Source organism: Hyperoodon ampullatus (genome assembly GCF_949752795.1).
Source record: "Hyperoodon ampullatus genome assembly, chromosome: 6".
Classification (NCBI taxonomy): domain Eukaryota; kingdom Metazoa; phylum Chordata; class Mammalia; order Artiodactyla; family Ziphiidae; genus Hyperoodon; species Hyperoodon ampullatus.
The window spans coordinates 4448291-4465530 of record NC_136919.1 but is presented as its reverse complement, the minus strand read 5'-3'; the positions used below and the strand labels follow the sequence as shown (position 1 = coordinate 4465530).

The 17240-nt window shown below is 44.4% G+C and overlaps 1 protein-coding gene across 1 annotated transcript in view; it reads right to left on the bottom strand.

The window, feature by feature from the left end:
* SETX (senataxin) overlaps nucleotides 1-9293 on the bottom strand; it is a 75545-nt gene extending 66252 nt beyond the window's left edge. The window contains exons 1-2 of the mRNA XM_079707220.1: nucleotides 8402-9293; nucleotides 8186-8325 (exon numbers count right to left, since the gene is read on the bottom strand). The gene's annotated coding sequence lies outside the window, so the exon portion shown is untranslated. The remainder of the gene's footprint in view (nucleotides 1-8185; nucleotides 8326-8401) is intronic.
* Nucleotides 9294-17240: the final 7947 nt, after the last annotated feature.

The window sequence follows — 17240 nt, the reverse complement described above, 5'->3', positions numbered from 1 at the left end:
CAACTAACTGCTGAACAATCATCAACCGGAAGACACTAGAACTCACCAAAAAAGATACCCCACATCCAAAGACAAAGGAGAAGCTGCAATGAGGAGGGGCGCAATCACAATAAAATCAAATCCCATAATTGCTGGGCGGGTGACTCACAAACTGGAGGACACTTATACCACAAAGTCCACCCACTGGAGTGAAGGTTCTGAGCCCCATGTCAGGCTTCCCAACCGGGGGGTCTGGCAACGGGAGGGAGAATTCCTAAAGAATCAGACTTTGAAGGCTAGCGGGATTTGACTGCAGGACTTCGACAGGACTGGGGGAAACAGAGACTCCACTCTTGGAGGGCACGCACAAAGTAGTGTGAGCACTGGGACCCAGGGGAAGGAGCAGTGACCCCAGAGGAGACTGAACCAGACCTGCCTGCTAGTGTTGGAGGGTCTCCTGCAGAGGTGGGGGGGGTGGGGTGGTGGTGGCTGTGGCTCACCGTGGGGACAAGGACACTGGCGGCAGAAGTTCTCCTTGGCGGGAGCCCTCCCAGAGTCCGCCACTAGCCCCGCCAAAGAGCCAGGCAGGCTCCAGTGCTGGGTCGCCTCAGGCCAAACAACCAACAGGGAGGGAACCCAGCCCCACCCATCAGCAGATAAGCAGATTAAAGTTTTACTGAGCTCTGCCCACCAGAACAACACCCACCTCTACCCACCACCAGTCCCTCCCATCAGGAAGCCTGCACAAGCCTCTTAGACAGCCTCAGCCACCAGAGGGCAGACAGCAGAAGCAAGAAGAACTACAATTCTACAGCCTGTGCAAGGAAAACCATATTCACAGAAAGACAGACAAAATGAAAAAGGAGAGTACTTTGTACCAGATGAAGGAACAAAATAAAACCCCAGAAAAACAACTAAATGAAGTGGAGATAGGCAACCTTCCAGGAAAAGAATTCAGAAAAATGATAGTGAAGATGACCCAGGACCTTGGAAGAAGAATGGAGGCAAAGATCGAGAAGATGCAAGAAATGTTTAACAAAGCCCTACAAGAATTAAAGAAAAAACACCTAGAAGAATTAAAGAACAAACAGAGATGAACAATACAATAACTGAAATGAAAAATACACTAGAAGGAATCAACAGCAGAGTGAGTCAGAAGAACGGATAAGTGATCTGGAAGACAGAATGGTAGAGTTCACTGCCGCAGAAGAGAATAAAGAAAAAAGAATGAAAAGAAATGATGACAGCCTAAGAGACCTCTGGGACAACATTAAACGCAACAACATTTGCATTATAGGGGTCCCAGAAGGAGAAGACAGAGAGAAAGCACCCAAGAAAATATTTGAAGAGATTATAGTCAAAAACCGCCCTAACATAGGAAAGGAAATAGCCACCCAAGTCCAAGAAGCACAGAGAGTCCCAGGCAGGATAAACCCAAGGAGAAACACGCCAAGACACATAGTAATCAAACTGACAAAAATTAAAGACAAAGAAACATTACTAAAAACAACAAGGGAAAAACAACAAATAACATACGAGGGAACTCCCATAAGGTTAACAGCTGATTTCTCAGCAGAAACTCTACAAGCCAGAAGGGAGTGGCATGATATATTTAAAGTGATGAAAGGGAAGAACCTACAACCAAGATTACTCTACCTGGCAAGGAGCTCATTCAGATTCAACAGAGAAATCAAAAGCTTTACATACAAGCAAAAGCTAAGAGAATTCAGCACCACCAAACCAGCTCTACAACAAATGCTAAAGAAACTTCTCTAAGTGGGAAACACAAAAGAAAAAGACCTACAAAAACAAACCCATAACAATTAAGAAAATGGTAATAGGAACATATATATCGATAATTACCTTGAACGTGAATGGATTAAATGCTCCAACCAAGACACAGGCTCGCTGAATGCATACAAAAACAAGACCCATATATATGCTGCCTACAAGAGACCCACTTCAGACCTAGGAACACATACAGACTGAAAGTGAGGGGATGGAAAAAGAGATTCCATGCAAATGGAAATCAAAAGAAAGCTGGAGTAGCAATACTCATATCAGATAAAATAAACTTTAAAATAAAGAATGTTACAAGAGACAAGGAAGGATGCTACACAATGATCAAGGGATCAATCCAAGAAGAAGATATAACAATTATAAATATATATGCACCCAAAATAGGAGCACCTCAATACGTAAGGCAACTGCTCACAGCTATAAAAGAGGAAATCAACAGTAACACAATAATAGTGTGGGACTTTTTTTTTTCTTAATTTATTTATTTTTGGCTGCGTTGGGTCTTCGCTGCTGCACGCTGGCTTTCTCCAGCTGCAGAGAGCAGAGGCCACTATTTGTTGTGGTGCATGGTCTTCTCACTGCGGTGGCCTCTCTCGTTGTGGAGCACGGGCTCTAGGTGCGTGGGCCTCAGTAGTTGTGGCATGTGGTCTCAGTAGTTGTGGCTCTAGGGCTCTAGAGCACAGGCTCAGTAGTTGCGGCTCGCAGGCTCTATAGCGCAGGCTCAGTAGTTGCGGTGCACAGGCCCAGTTGCTCCACAGCATGTGGGATCTTCCAGGACCAGGGCTCGAACCCGTGTCCCCTGCACTGGCAGGCGGACTCTCAACCACTGAGCCACCAGGGAAGCCCGGAACAGAAACAAAGTGCTCAAAATACAAAAGGATGGGGGCATGTCAAAGGGACATATTAGCCACCAACCTGAAAGAGCTCCCAGTGGCCAAAGCTGAAACAATCTGAATAACAAAATAATGTAATATTGGATTATAACCCACAGTATAAATATACATGAATCCATACTGATACAAATGAATGAATAAACAAATGTGGGGGAAGGAACCGACTTTCCTTATAGAAGAATTGCTAATAATATATACAGATACTCCCCATTCCAGGAAGTGGAGCTTAATCCCACCCTATCTTGAGTGAGGGCTGGACTTGATGAAACACTTCCAAATAAGAAAGTATGCAGGGCTTCCCTGGTGGCACAGTGGTTGAGAATCTGCCTGCCAATGCAGGGGACACGGGTTCGAGCCCTGCTCTGGGAAGATCCCACATGCCGCGCAGCAGCTGGGCCCGTGAGCCACAACTACTGAGCCTGCGCGTCTGGAGCCTGTGTTCCGCAACGAGAGGCCGCGACAGTGAGAGGCCCGCGCAGCGCAATGAAGAGTGGCCCCCGCTTGCCACAACTAGAGAAAGCCCTCGCACAGAAATGAAAACCCAACACAGCCTAAAATAAATAAATAAATTTATAAAAAAAAAAAAAAAGAAAGTATGCAAAGTGAAAATCACACTTACGGTGGAGACACCTGGTAAACACAACCTCAAACCAAGTGATCAAGGTTAACATCACCAGTGGTTAAGTCGTGTTGGTAACCCCTGACACAATGTGATGAGGCAGGAACTTCAACTCTGCAGTATGCTTCCCCAAACCCACAACCCCAGTCTATTCATGCGAAAAACATCAGACAAACTCAAGGTATTATCCAAACAGCTATTAGCCAGTCTTTGACAAAAAAGAAGAAAACCACACCCAAGGGAAATCGAACCAAGTGTTCTATCATATGGAACCATTTTATTGGGAATTGGGCCAGGAAATTACCCAACAAAACCGATCTTGAAAACTTGACCTTCATTATCCAATGAATGTATATCAGCCTAACGGGAAAAAAGTTACAAACCCAACTGTAAACCCAATGAAGTTCATTTCCTAACTGGATGAACCTAATCCATGCACTCTCATCAGGAGTGACATCATCCTCAAGGAGATGAAAACCGGTTAGTGGAACACATCCTACTCTTTTTACGTATAAAGCACAGGTACGTGTACATTACGTAAAGAAGTATATAATATATTGGTGGTACTAAAATTCATAGGAAAGAAATGTCTTAAACGTTTCCTTTCAGAGAGGGAGAAGGGACAATAAAAGGTTAAGAAACATGACCCAAGTCATTGAATACTTGGGTACAGAAACTTGACAATGTTAAGTTTTTGAATGCATTATCACCCAAAAATTCAGAGTGAATAGTAAGTTCTGCTAATGGGAAACTGATCACATCTTGACAGTATTTATAATTTCTGTACAATCAAAAACATGTATTTGTCTTGTGAACTGATTTTTAAAATTCATTAAATATTAACTGTATACTTTCTTCATGCTTCTGAAAAGAATTTAGGGCAGCTTTCAACATTAAAGTATAAAGAAAAAGACATTTTAGAAGGCAATTTAAAAAGGGAGAGAAATCAAAACTTATTTAGAAGAAATTTAATTTCACTAGGTCCTAATTTAGGAGCTTCCTGAAAAGTAGAGCAGAAAGATAACATGAGTTACACAGTCCTCGTGTGAAAAATAAAAAAAGTAATATGCTAGTTCAGCTGGAGAGTCCTGCCCTTTCCTAACACTAATTCTAATTCAATTACATTTTCTAAGGGTGCTGCAAACTAGGGAATATGAAGTAACAGAATAGACACTATGTTTCTGCAGAATATAAATTTCATTCAAAGAACTTCTTATACTTGAAAAACCAGTAATATAATACCAGGAAGTTAAAAGTCTGCAGAAGCTGTGTTTTTCCAGTGATGTAATCTAATTCAACAAGTTTCACCCTTCTAGACGATGCAAGAACAGAAACTGAAACTCACGGGATTTCTCAAACATCAATTGTTTCAAGCTTGACTTGGGCAGGAAACAAGACTGCAGTCAACTGCAATGTTGAAAAAATCAAGGTACTGAAGTACAAATAAAATGTTTTTTTTTGTTTGTTTGTTTTTTTTTTTTGCGGTACACGGGCCTCTCACCGCTGTGGCCTCTCCCGTTGCGGAGCACAGGCTCCGGACGCGCAGGCTCAGCGGCCATGGCTCACAGGCCCAGCCGCTCCACAACATGTGGGATCTTCCCGGACCGGGGCACGAACCCGTGTCCCCTGCATCGGCAGGCGGACTCTCAACCACTGCGCCACCAGGGAAGCCCAAAATGTTGTATACTTTAAAATAATTATTAACAGAGAAGTTAGTTAGCAAAATAAACCTTCTAGTAAAAAAATTATGGAGTCTGCTTTTTATTTCACTCACTCAGAGAGCTAGCCTACTTCCACATTCCAGAAAGCAAAACTAAATTTTCTCAAAGTAGATAGGAGTTACTGCCATATAACAGATAAGTGCCATGGAATTTAGAAAACAGAGAGAACAGTGCTATAGCACATCAACAATAGAAACATGTTTCCATAGTTCCTCTCAAAAGGCCATAAGTGGGTGTGGTTATGTTCCTAAAACTAAAATCATCATCAGCCTGATAGCTAAGCCCAAAAAATTCTGAACAGGGTATACTGAAATTTTTCTTTTAAGGGAAAACTGCTGGTAGATGACTATGAATTTTGCAAATTTTTGCACAATTCAGTTCTTCTGGAGGACAGTTTTGTTAATTTCATCAGTGTTTTTACTGCTTGGAATCATTACTGAACCACAAATGGGGGGGTCCAGGGAATCCTCAAGCTGCATGACAGAAATAAGAGCGGCTCCTGTGCATCAGAGAGACAGTTTTTTTGCTAGTAACATAGGATGCTTCACCAGAGGTATAACTGTAATTTTCTATTGACTTATCCAGGGGATATCATTTATCAATAATAGCTGGCCAGAAACTTCAAATAACAATCACTTTCTTCTACCCTTCCTAGCTAAACTTTTTGAAAATTTATTTACTTATTTATTTTAAACCTCTTCACAATTGCTTTTATTTATTTATTTTTTTCCTCGGCCACGCTGAGCGGCTCGAGGGATCTTAGTTTAGATCCCTGACGAGGGATTGAACCCGGGCCACGGCTGTGAAAGCGCCAAGTCCTAACCACTGGACCACCAGGGAACTCCCCTTGAAAAAATAATTTAGATTCACTTCTTTAGCTCCTTTGCACTCTGGTTTCTACCTTATGTTTCACTGAATGTTTTCACAAAAGTCCCTAATAATCTCTTTAATACCAAATCCAATAGGTTCTTTTTTTTTTTTTTTTTTTTTTTTTTTGCGGTACGCGGGCCTCTCACCGCTGTGGCCTCTCCCGTTGCGGAGCACAGGCTCCGGACGCGCAGGCTCAGCGGCCACGGCTCACGGGCCCAGCCGCTCCGCGGCATGTGGGATCTTCCCGGACCGGGGCACGAACCCGCGTTCCCTGCATTAGCAGGCGGACTCTCAACCACTGCGCCACCAGGGAAGCCCTCCAATAGGTTCTTTACTGGACTCCTCTAAAGCATATGAAACTGCTCACCATGTATTCCTTAGCTACGACAACACACCATTCTTCTCTCACTTCCTCTACCCAGCCCCCATAATCATCTGTTCCTTTCCCCCCTGTTTCATATCAAAATTTCCAAAGGTTTGTCCTCAGGACTCTATCCCTTCATTCAATATCTTCTTTGTGGGTGACAATTCAACCTATTTCTTCAACTACTATTTATAATGAAGCTTCCCAAAGACTGAGAACGTAGGTAAGACTCAATGCCATGTTTGTGTTTCAGCTTCTCAATAAATGAGAGCCTAGCCTAGAATTCCACAAAGATACACAGCTGCCCTTCAGTATCTGCAGGGGATTGGTTCCAGGAGTCCCCCCCATGCATACCAAAATCTGCAGATGCTCGAGTCCCTTCCATAAAACAGTGGAGTACAGGGAACAGTTGGCCCTCTATATCCACAGATGGGAAACCCAAAGATATGGAAGGCTGACCGTACTCAATATCCAACTGTAGAGTGAATCTATACTCACTTGACAGTTGCCTCAAAGTAAACAGGACCAGAACAGAACAAAGTCCTTCCCGTCAATGTGTTATCTGTCCTGTATTCTCTATATCCACGGTATTACCATGACTTCACTTTTCAAACCAGTAACCTGTGAATTCTATACTATCCTCCCTTAGCCCCCATCTCTACAAGTTCTATAGAGTCTACCACCTTGATTACCTCTGTACTTTACTCTCAGTGAGACTGCCATTTCCTTAGTTCAATGCATTTTCATTATTTGTCTGGATTACAGAAGAAACCTAAATGATCTGCCTCTTGTTTGATCCACCATCAGTTCTTCCTCCAAAATGCTGCCAAAGGCCAAAGCAAAAACCAGACTCTAAAAGCACAAATGACTCCTCTACCTTTGGCCGATAAAATTAAAATTTTTGACCTCACCACACAAGGCTCTCCATGACCTGGCTTCAGCATCATCTCTTGCCATTCCCCCTCACTTGCACTTCCTAAAATGCTTCCTGGTGTTTGGCATTACCTGCCTTTATGGAAGCTCTTCCATCTGCCTTTAACACCTACTCTTCATACCTTTGCCTGGTTCTTAACCCTGAATGCGCATCAGACTCACCAAAGGAACTTGGGAAGAAAAAAAAAAAAAGCAAAGCAGATGATGAGATACCGCTGATAAAATTCAGATTCGTTCTAAATAACACTCCAATAGTAAGTCTGATAAAAAGCCAGATTTGGGGGACTTCCCTGGTGGTCCAGGGGGTAAGACTCTGCACTCCCAATGCAGGGGGCTGGGGTTCGATCCCTGGTCGGGGAACTAGATCCCACATGCATGCCGCCGCTGAGAGTTCGAAAGTCACAACTAAGACCCAGCGCAGCCAAAATAAATAAATAAGTAAATATTGCGGGGGTGGGGGGAACCAGATTTGAGAACTACCTCTGAGCATCATCATGCCTGGGGGCTTGTCTGACTCATTCCCTCCCTTCCAGTCTGTCTCTGATGACTTTTTTCTCTATCCCCTCAGGACTTTGTACATGGTCTCTATCACTGCATTTACCATGTTAGGCTGAGCTGTTGTTTACTTATCTGTCTCTCACCTACAAGTTCCATCCTCAGCAATTCTGAGTCTGTTAGGAGGAAAGGATCCGTTCTGTATTTTTTTTTTTTTTTTTTTTTACTTTTCAGTGCTTGGCACATATTAAGTGCCTGAAAAAAAAGTCTTAAATGTTTATTTAACAAATAACTACCGACACGTCCCTGGTGGCACACTGGTTAAGACTCCGCGCTGCCAATGCAGGGGGCCCAGGTTCGATCCCTGGTCTATCCCACATGCACGCCACAACTAAGAGTTCGCATGCCACAACTAAGGAGCCTGCCTGCCGCAACTAAGACCCAATGCAACCAAATAAATAATAAAAATATTTAAACATTTAAAATTTAAAAAACAACAACAAATAATTACCTGGGGTAATGGTCTACAGAGAAGTGATCCTCTCAGTGAGATTCCTGGGTTTATTTGAGAATGGGTGAGGATCTGCATTCATATATAACCAGACTCTGGCCCCCAAAAGAACATTTCTGAAAAAGCAAAACAAAACAAAACTGAGGAAGTGGTTTTTAGACTCGCTCTCTCACTTGGGTTTCACATCAATCCTTATAAAGAACCACCAAATATTACCATTTGATGACAGAGCTCAAGCTCCCAGAGGTTAGACAACGTGCCTGTGGGTCTACAAGGAACGAAAAAACAGTGCAACTGCCATTCTGACTCCACAGGGAGAGTGGCTCCACGGGAGACCTCGTCCCCACGCTGGGGACAGCGAGGCACTTTGTCAGAAAGTCCCCCAATTAGCAGGTGAGTTCAGCCCTAGGATCGTCAGTAGCTAACATCTCTGCCGCTTTAACTGACCAGCCGTGGGTTCTTCTTCTTTTTTTTTTTTTTTTTTTTTTTTTGCGGTACGCGGGCCTCTCACTGCTGTGGCCTCTCCCGTTGCGGAGCACAGGCTCCGGACGCGCAGGCTCAGCGGCCATGGCTCACGGGCCCAGCCGCTCCGCGGCATGTGGGATCCTCCCGGACCAGGGCACGAACCCGTGTCCCCTGCATCGGCAGGCGGACTCTCAACCACTGCGCCACCAGGGAAGCCCGGGTTCTTCTTCCTTCGAGCCTCGGGCCCGATTCCTTCTGGGCCACACGGGTCTTGGCACATCGTTGCTCCTGGAAGGTGGGGAGGACGGCAAAGTCCCCTCTGGCTGGCTGTCAGCGCTCCATCGCCTTCAGGTGGGGCAGGGAGGGCTCAGGTGGCCACTCGGGAGGGGCACACTCTCCAAAGGCACGAACCCCAGCAGGAGGAAGCAGGGAGCGCCGAGTGGACAGAGACTTTCTGTAGCGAGACACCCCACTCACTCCCACCGAAACTACGCAGCGCCCAGACTCGGAAGAGCTCACACGGGACGGCAGTGCAGACGACGCGAAGGGAGAGGACCGGAGGGCGGCCCAACGGACGCCGCGGGGATGCTCCCGCCTCGGGCGCCGCAACTCTCCTGAGGGACGCGGCCGAGCTCGCGCCGCCCCTCCCCCACCCGCCCGGGCCTCACGCGCCGCGACGGTTACGCCGCGCGCGCTCCCACGCTCACCGGGCCTGCAGCCGTGAGTCCGCCGCTCTCCTCACCCGTCTCGGCCTCCTCCCGGCCGCCAACCAGCCTCCGCCTCCATGCCTCGACTCAACAGTCGGCCGAGAACGGAAGTGCGGGCGTGCGCTCAGTCGCCAACTTCCGTAACCGACCACCCAACCGAAGAAGCCCCGAGCGCAGGCCCCGCCCTCTGCGCGACGTCGGCCGTCCGCAGGCCCCTCCCCGGCCGCCGCTTTCTTGTTTAGGTGCCCCGAGGGGCGGGGCGTGGGAAGAGACACGCCCGGGCTCCGCCGGGAGGCCGGGAAGCCCGGCGTGGCGTCACTTCCGGGCTCCCGGGGCCGGCCAATCAGGAGCGTCCGTGAGGGGCGGGGGCGGGGGGAAAGCTTGAGGCCGAGGTTCCACCGCGGCCTTGCCCCGGATTTCTCCGGGTAGTGGCCGCTCCCCGACGCGCCCAACCCGGGCGACCTGGACGCCTACACTGCTGTCTGTTCCGTTCCGTCCTTTTTCTTCTCTTTTCGACGCCTCAGGAGTTTCAGCAGGGGTGTTACGGGTTGCGGAGGAATTTTTTTTCTCTTTAGATTTCCTTTAAAGACCTAAAATATAATATGTAATCAACACGTACTTTGGGGGAAATATATACTTTGTATCATAGAAAAGGGATACATTAAGTATTGGAAAGAGAAAAAACAGTACAGAATATAACAGTAAAACCCCCTGGGAAGCCTACCCATTTTTTTTTTCTTTTAACGCTTACTACTGACTTCGACGACGAGGCATCACCACTAGCTTATACTCTAGTAGAGGAGACAGGAAAACGAAATAATTGCTAGTTCTGATCAAGGCTCTAAAGGAAAGCAGAGGCTGAGTTAGGCCTGATCCAGACCGGTCAGCCAGCGACGATCTTACTGAGCAGAACCCTAACCGAAGAATGAGAAGGGGCGAGCCAGGGAAGAAGTGGGCAGGGTCCTGGTGAAGAACATTCCAGAAAGAGGGCATGGCTTATCGGAAAGCCCCGATGCCTGTTATGGAAATTTAACAATCCGAGCACGAGGCGAACACCGTTATTCTCGTTTCTAGATTTTTCTCTGCCAGGTGGACTGTGTTGGCCAAATTGAAATCCAGTGTTTAAATACGAAAGTTACAAAACTGTGCGGAACTATATTGCACTATAAATTGTGTAGGTATCCGTTTTAAAATAATATTAATACTTTTGAAAAATAGGGATCTGGCTGGCTATTTTAAAAAAAAACTTTTTTTGAAAGAGAAGATGGAAAAAAAATCACCGGAATCTCTATTTCCCTGAGATAATCATTTTAATGTGTATCCTTGAAGAATGTATTACATACGTTTTTATTAAAGTAGCCATGAAAGGATATTTATAAAATGCTAAGCTACTCACCATGGTGTAAGAAACGGAATATTACCGTGAATCCTGAACAGAGGGGCTCCTCCATTTTACAGGGTAGCTTGGGCTAGGGACACACAGAAATGTTTTAATTTCTTATAAAATCAGAAAACAAGTGGAATATTAGGTTGAAGAAAATCTTTTATTTATTTTTTTAAAAATTACTTCCAATTATTTTTTTAAATATAATAGTGTTTATTTTTACTTGTTGACAGTTTGCTTTATTTATTTATTTTTGGCTGTGTTGGGTCTTCGTTTCTGTGCGAGGGCTTTCTCTAGTTGTGGAGAGCGGGGGCCACTCTTCATCGCGGTGCGCGGGCCTCTCACTATTGCGGCCTCTCTTGTTGCGGAGCACAGGCTCCAGACGCGCAGGCTCAGTAATTTTGGCTCACGGGCCCAGTTGCTCCGCGGCATGTGGGATCTTCCCAGACCGGGGCACGAACCCGTGTCCCCTGCACCGGCAGGCAGACTCTCAACCACTGCGCCACCAGGGAAGCCCCGAAAATCTTTTAATATTTACCATTTATTTGTCTTTATGCCAATACAGTCATAAAATATAAATTTTGATATTTTTAAGGAGGAAAGTGCCCCTGAAGGCAAAAAGTGCCGAGGGCCACTAAAGTCATAATTTCATCCTGCTTCTGAGCCCGCTGTGGGTCTTTCCTTATAATATTACCACGTTTGTCTTTAATCTGTAAATATATGAAGCTTAGCGTGTTTTTGAACTTTATCAAATTAGACTGAATGCGTTTTTCCGTGAATTGCGTTTTACACTCAAGAGATTCATTGATCCAAGGTATGCTCAGGAGTTGTGGAGGCCAAAGTTTACACAACTTGAGGGGTATCTTTAGTATTTATTTGAAATGAATAGCACAAATTACAAATTTTTTAAACGGACAAACCCCACAAATACTAAAAATTCAGAAAAAAATATTTAAGCTGCAAACACAACTCTATACAAGTTATATATTTGGGCTTCATACACTTTTATCTCAGCAATGAGGTTGAAGATCATTTTCTATACAAGGAACACAAACGTAATTCAGTCTTTTTTCTAGTAAGATTGATGAAATTTTATTGCGTTTATGAAAGTTTCAAATTAATATTTCATTTGATAATATGCAAATTTTAGGATTGTCAAGTTTAAAAAATTTGTATCAAGCCTTTTTTCACAGATAAGCTGTAAGAATTCAGAACACATAAAGTTTCTGGTGTAATGATTGAACCTAAATACTTGGAATTGATAACACATTACTACTAGGTTGTCATAGATTTTCTCATTTTTAGATACAGATTGTGAGTTTTTTTGTTTTGTCTTGTTTTTTTGCGGTATGTGGGCCTCTCACTGTTATGGCCTCTCCCGTTGCGGAGCACAGGCTCCGGATGCACAGGCCCAGCGGCCATGGCTCACGGGCCCAGCCGCTCCGCGGCATGTGGGATCTTCCCAGACCGGGGCACAAACCCGTTTTCCCTGCATCGGCAGGCGGACTCTCAACCACTGCGCCACCAGGGAAGCCCCAGATTGTGAGTTTTGTATGTCAGTATTTTATGTCAAAATTTCAGTACTTCTTCCAGTTTGATCATTTGACTCATTACTCATCATTATTTGGATTATCAACAATCCAAGAATATGTTACACGTTATTTCTATTTGAAATGGATCTGTTCTTAATGAATTACTAAAATATTTGTTATATTATAATTTCTATTGATTTCATCATCATTAACCTTCATTGTAGCCTCTTATTCCATGATTCTGTCAACTTTATATAATTTATATACAATTATACACACTAAGTACACATTTTAGGTGTATGGTTGAGGGATTTTAACAACTCCGTAATTTCATGTAACCATCTCTAATCATGATATACAACATTTTCTTCCTGCCAGAAAAGTGCCCTTGGCAGAAAATCTTCTCCCCATTCACCCAATGGAAACATTGATTTGACTTCTATCAACATATCTATCATCATAGATTCATTTAGACTATTCTAGAACTCTATCAATGGAATTATACACTATGTATTCTTTTGATCATCTGCTTTTGTTCAAAATGAAGTGTATGAGGTTCGCAGATGTTATTGTATGTATCAGCAATTCATTTTTATTGCAGAGAAGGGTATCATTCAATGAATACACCACAATTGGGTTTTTTTCTTTTAGTCATGAATATTGGGTGGTTTCAAGTTTTCCACTGTTAATAGATAAAGCTGTTATGAACATTACTGTACAAGTCTTTTTATGGTCATACGTTTTCATTTAACATGGATAAATATGCAGGAGTGGAATTGCTGGATTACAGGGTAGGTGTGTCTTTAATATTACAAGAATTTACAATCCATTTTCCAAAGTGATTTTACCATCTTCAATTACCATAAGCAAAGTATAAGACTTCCATTTGCTCCACATCTTTGTCAATACTATCCCTATTGTAAGTCTTTTAAATTTCAGTCATCCCAATGGGTTAAAATGGTGCCTCATTTGTATTTCCCTAATAAATAACGATGTAGAACATCTTTTCTTTCTTTTTTTTTTTTTTTGCGGTACGCGGGCCTCTCACTGTTGTGGCCTCTCCCGTTGCGGAGCACACGCTCCGGACGCGCAGGCTCAGCGGCCATGGCTCACGGCCCCAGCCGCTCCGCGGCATGTGGGATCTTCCCGGACCGGGGCATGAACCCGTGTCCCCTGCATCGGCAGGCGGACTCTCAACCACTGCGCCACTGGGGAAGCCCTAGAACATCTTTTCATGTGCAGATTGAGAATTAGTGTATCTTCTTTGTGAATTGACTGAGCTTTCAGGCAGAGCACAGAGGATTTTTAGGGCAGTGAAAGTACTCTGATATTAAAGGACTGATACATGTCATTATACATTTGTCTAAACCCATAGAATGTACATATCAAGAGTGAACCCTAATGAAAACTATGGACTCTGGGTGATAATGACGTGTCACTGTAGGTTCATCAGTTGTAACAAATGTACTACACTGGTAGGGAATGTTGATAATGGGGGATGCTATGCACATGGCGGGGGCAGCAGCGGGTATTTCAGAAATCTCTGTACCTTCCTCTGAATTTTGCTGTGAACCGAAAACTGCTCTGAGAAACTAAAGTCCCTTTTAACCTTATGATCAAACGGCTCAGACGTTTGAATGGAGATGGCAGGTAGGCAGATTAATATTTTAGCCTGGAGTTTGGGGGAGAATCTGACCTATAACTACACATTTGGGAGCCATCAGCACATAGATGTTATTTCGAGGCATCGGGAGAACGTGAAGAGTCCAAAAAGTCTCGAGGAACATGAGCATTTAGAAGTTGGGGGCAGTGGGGGGAGTGTAGCAGAAAGTGGTAATTGATTCTACATGTATAGAATCAAAGATAGCTAATACTGGGCTTCCCTGGTGGCGCAGTGGTTGGGGGTCCGCTTGCCGGTGCAGGGGGTGCAGGTTCGTGCCCCGGTCCGGGAGGATCCTGCGTGCTGCGGAGCGGCTGGGCCCGTGGGCCATGGCCGCTGGGCCTGCACGTCCGGAGCCTGTGCTCCGCGGCGGGAGGAGCCGCAGCGGTGAGGGGCTCGTGTACCGCAAAAAAAAAAAAAAAAAGATAGCTAATACCATGGCTTGTTTGTATGGTGATAACAATGCAGAATAGAGATGACAATTGGGAACAATTGTCCACAGGGGTATTTACCCTTTCAGCCATTTAAGGCAGGTTGAGCTAAATCCCAGCTCCAGACATGAGCCCAGATGGGTTAAGACCATCCTATTTTTGTGGCTACAGTGATGGCTCAGAGTTGGGCACAAGCTCTAATTTGGGCACTGGGAACAAAACCCAGGACTTAAGCAAGAGCTATTGTTCTCTTCTCTGAATGGCATCCTCTATTTAAATAATAATAAGGATGCTATAACACGGGGCTCTATGAAGGCACCCCTCAGGACCAAGGGGCCCCCTTATGTGGATTGAAGATGAAGTGGACTCTGGAGAAGGGAGAGCTGAGAATCAGCAAGAAAACACATTTTGGGGACTCCGAGTAGCTGGATCCATCCTCTCCCTCTGGATTTTCAGTCTGAGAGTCCCCAGATTCCTTTGATCTATCTGAGTCTGATTTTCTGGCACTTGCAAGTCAAGACTTCTAACCTATAAACTCACAATCCCACTCCCCGGAGAGAACCACTGTCAACACTTTGGGTTTAATTCCTGCCTTACACTGTAATGCATCTCTATTTACACAATTTTTTTTTTTTTTTTGGCTGCACCACGCGGCATGTGGGATCTTAGTTCCCCCAACAGGGATCGAACCTGTGCCCCCTGAATTGGAAGCAAGGAGTCTTAACCACTGGACCACCAGGAAGTCCCTATTTTTTTTTTTTTTTACTGTTACAAAATTAAGAAGATAATACATATACTTCTGAATGAAAAACAGTATTTTAGTTGATGATATTGCTTACCTTGTATGTTAACCAAATCTATCATTAAAAATTTTTTTAATTTATTTATCTATTCCTTTATGGCTGTGTTGGGTCTTCGTTGCCATGCGTGAGCTTTCTCTAGTTGCTGCGCGCAGGGGCTACTCTTGGTTGTGGTGCGCGGGTTTCTCATTGCGGTGGCTTCTCTTGTGGAGCACGGGCTCTAGGCGCGTGGGCTTCAGTAGTTGTGGCACACAGGCTCAGCAGTTGTGGCCTGTGGGCTCTAGAGCGCAGGCTTGGTAGTTGTGGTGCACAGGCTTAGTTGCTCTGCGGCATGTGGGATCTTCCCAGAGCGGGGATCGAACCCATGTCCCCTGCATTGGCAGGCGGATTCTTAACCACTGCATCACCCAGGAAGTCCCTCATTATCGTTTTTAATTACTGCCTAATATTCCATTCAAGGAATACACCATCATATATAGTAAATTTCCTATTAAAGAACATTCATATTTTTCTAGTTTTCATATTATAAATGTGCCATTCTTTTACACTAGTTCTATTATTTCTTTAGGTCCTAGAAGTGAAATTGCTGGATCTCAGAATATGTACATTCTTAAGGCTTTGATGTATTCTACTGGATTGTCCTCCAAAAGGAACATGTAATTTATATTCCCATCAGCCTGGAGATTGGTATGTTTGACAGATAGAAGGAGGTGACTAAAAGCAAAATGCTTATTAAAAAGAAAATATTCATTTGTTCTGGGACTTCCCTGGTGGCACAGTGGTTAAGAATCCACCTGCCAATGCAGGGGACAAGGGTTCAACTCCTGGTCCAGGAAGATCCCACATGCTGTGGAGCAACTAAGCCCATGCACCACAACTAATGAGCCCAAGGGCCACAACTACTGAAGCCCGCATACCTATAGCCCGTGCTCCACAACAAGAGAAGCAACCGGAGTGAGAAGCCCGCACACTGCAATGAAGAGTAGCCCCTGCTCTCTGCAACTAGAGAAAGGCTGCATGCAGCAACGAAGACCCAACACAGCCAAAAATAAATAATTAATTTTTAAAAAGAAAATACTCATTTGTTCCCTGAATATTTATCGAGTGTCTATTATTTGCACAACACCATGATAGATGCTGTGGATATACTGGTGAATGAGGACTCCTAAACTTGTTTCTTTGTATTCTTCCTTCTCTGATGACGGCAAGCTTGGAAAAATGTCTAGCTTTGTGGATGAATTAACCAACATCACACATCATGATGCTACACTCAGGAGACCAGGGTGCTGCACCTTGGCCCAGAGGGTGGCCTCACTGTATGGGATATTGCTCACCCACACCTTCCTTTCTATGTTTTCCCCTGTACAGATGAGGCTAGAAGCCTGGGCACTTTATTTCCCTTGCCAGCAAGGGAAGTCTAACAGAGGCAGTTTTCCAGAAGCAATGGAAGAGATTGCTGGTTTCTTTGTTTTTTCCAGTTAAACACCAGAAGAATTCTGTGACTGGCTTTGAGAGGGCATCTTGTATGAAAAATACCTATCTTTAAACACTAGAATCACACTCAGGAAGATGAGATACACACACCATGACAGGCACATGGGAACCGAAACCAGTTTGCAGGAACACAAACATCCCGGTACCACTTACCAAATATGCACACACACTAAAATATACATCTAAACAACTGAAAAACAGAAAGCAAAATGGCATGCATTATTAAAATTGTTAACATTCTCTTTTTTTGCTGAATGCACGTATAGTTGAATCCACATCATGAAAATGTTCATTGGGGGAATTCCCTGGCGGTCCAGGGGTTAGGACTCTGTGCTTTCACTGCCGAGGGCCTGGGTTCAATCCCTGGTGGGGAACTACGATCCCATAAGCTATGTGGCGCAGCCAAGAAAAAAAAAAAAAAAGAAAAGAAAATGTTCGTTGGACATGACTACCCTCTGCTGCCATTAGAGGGACTTGGGATCCTGTTGTTGTATGAAAACCATTAGCTGTAATTATTTTCAATATAGCAGCACAGAAAATATTAAATCAACTCATGCACTCGCCTTTCTTTTCACATTCAGA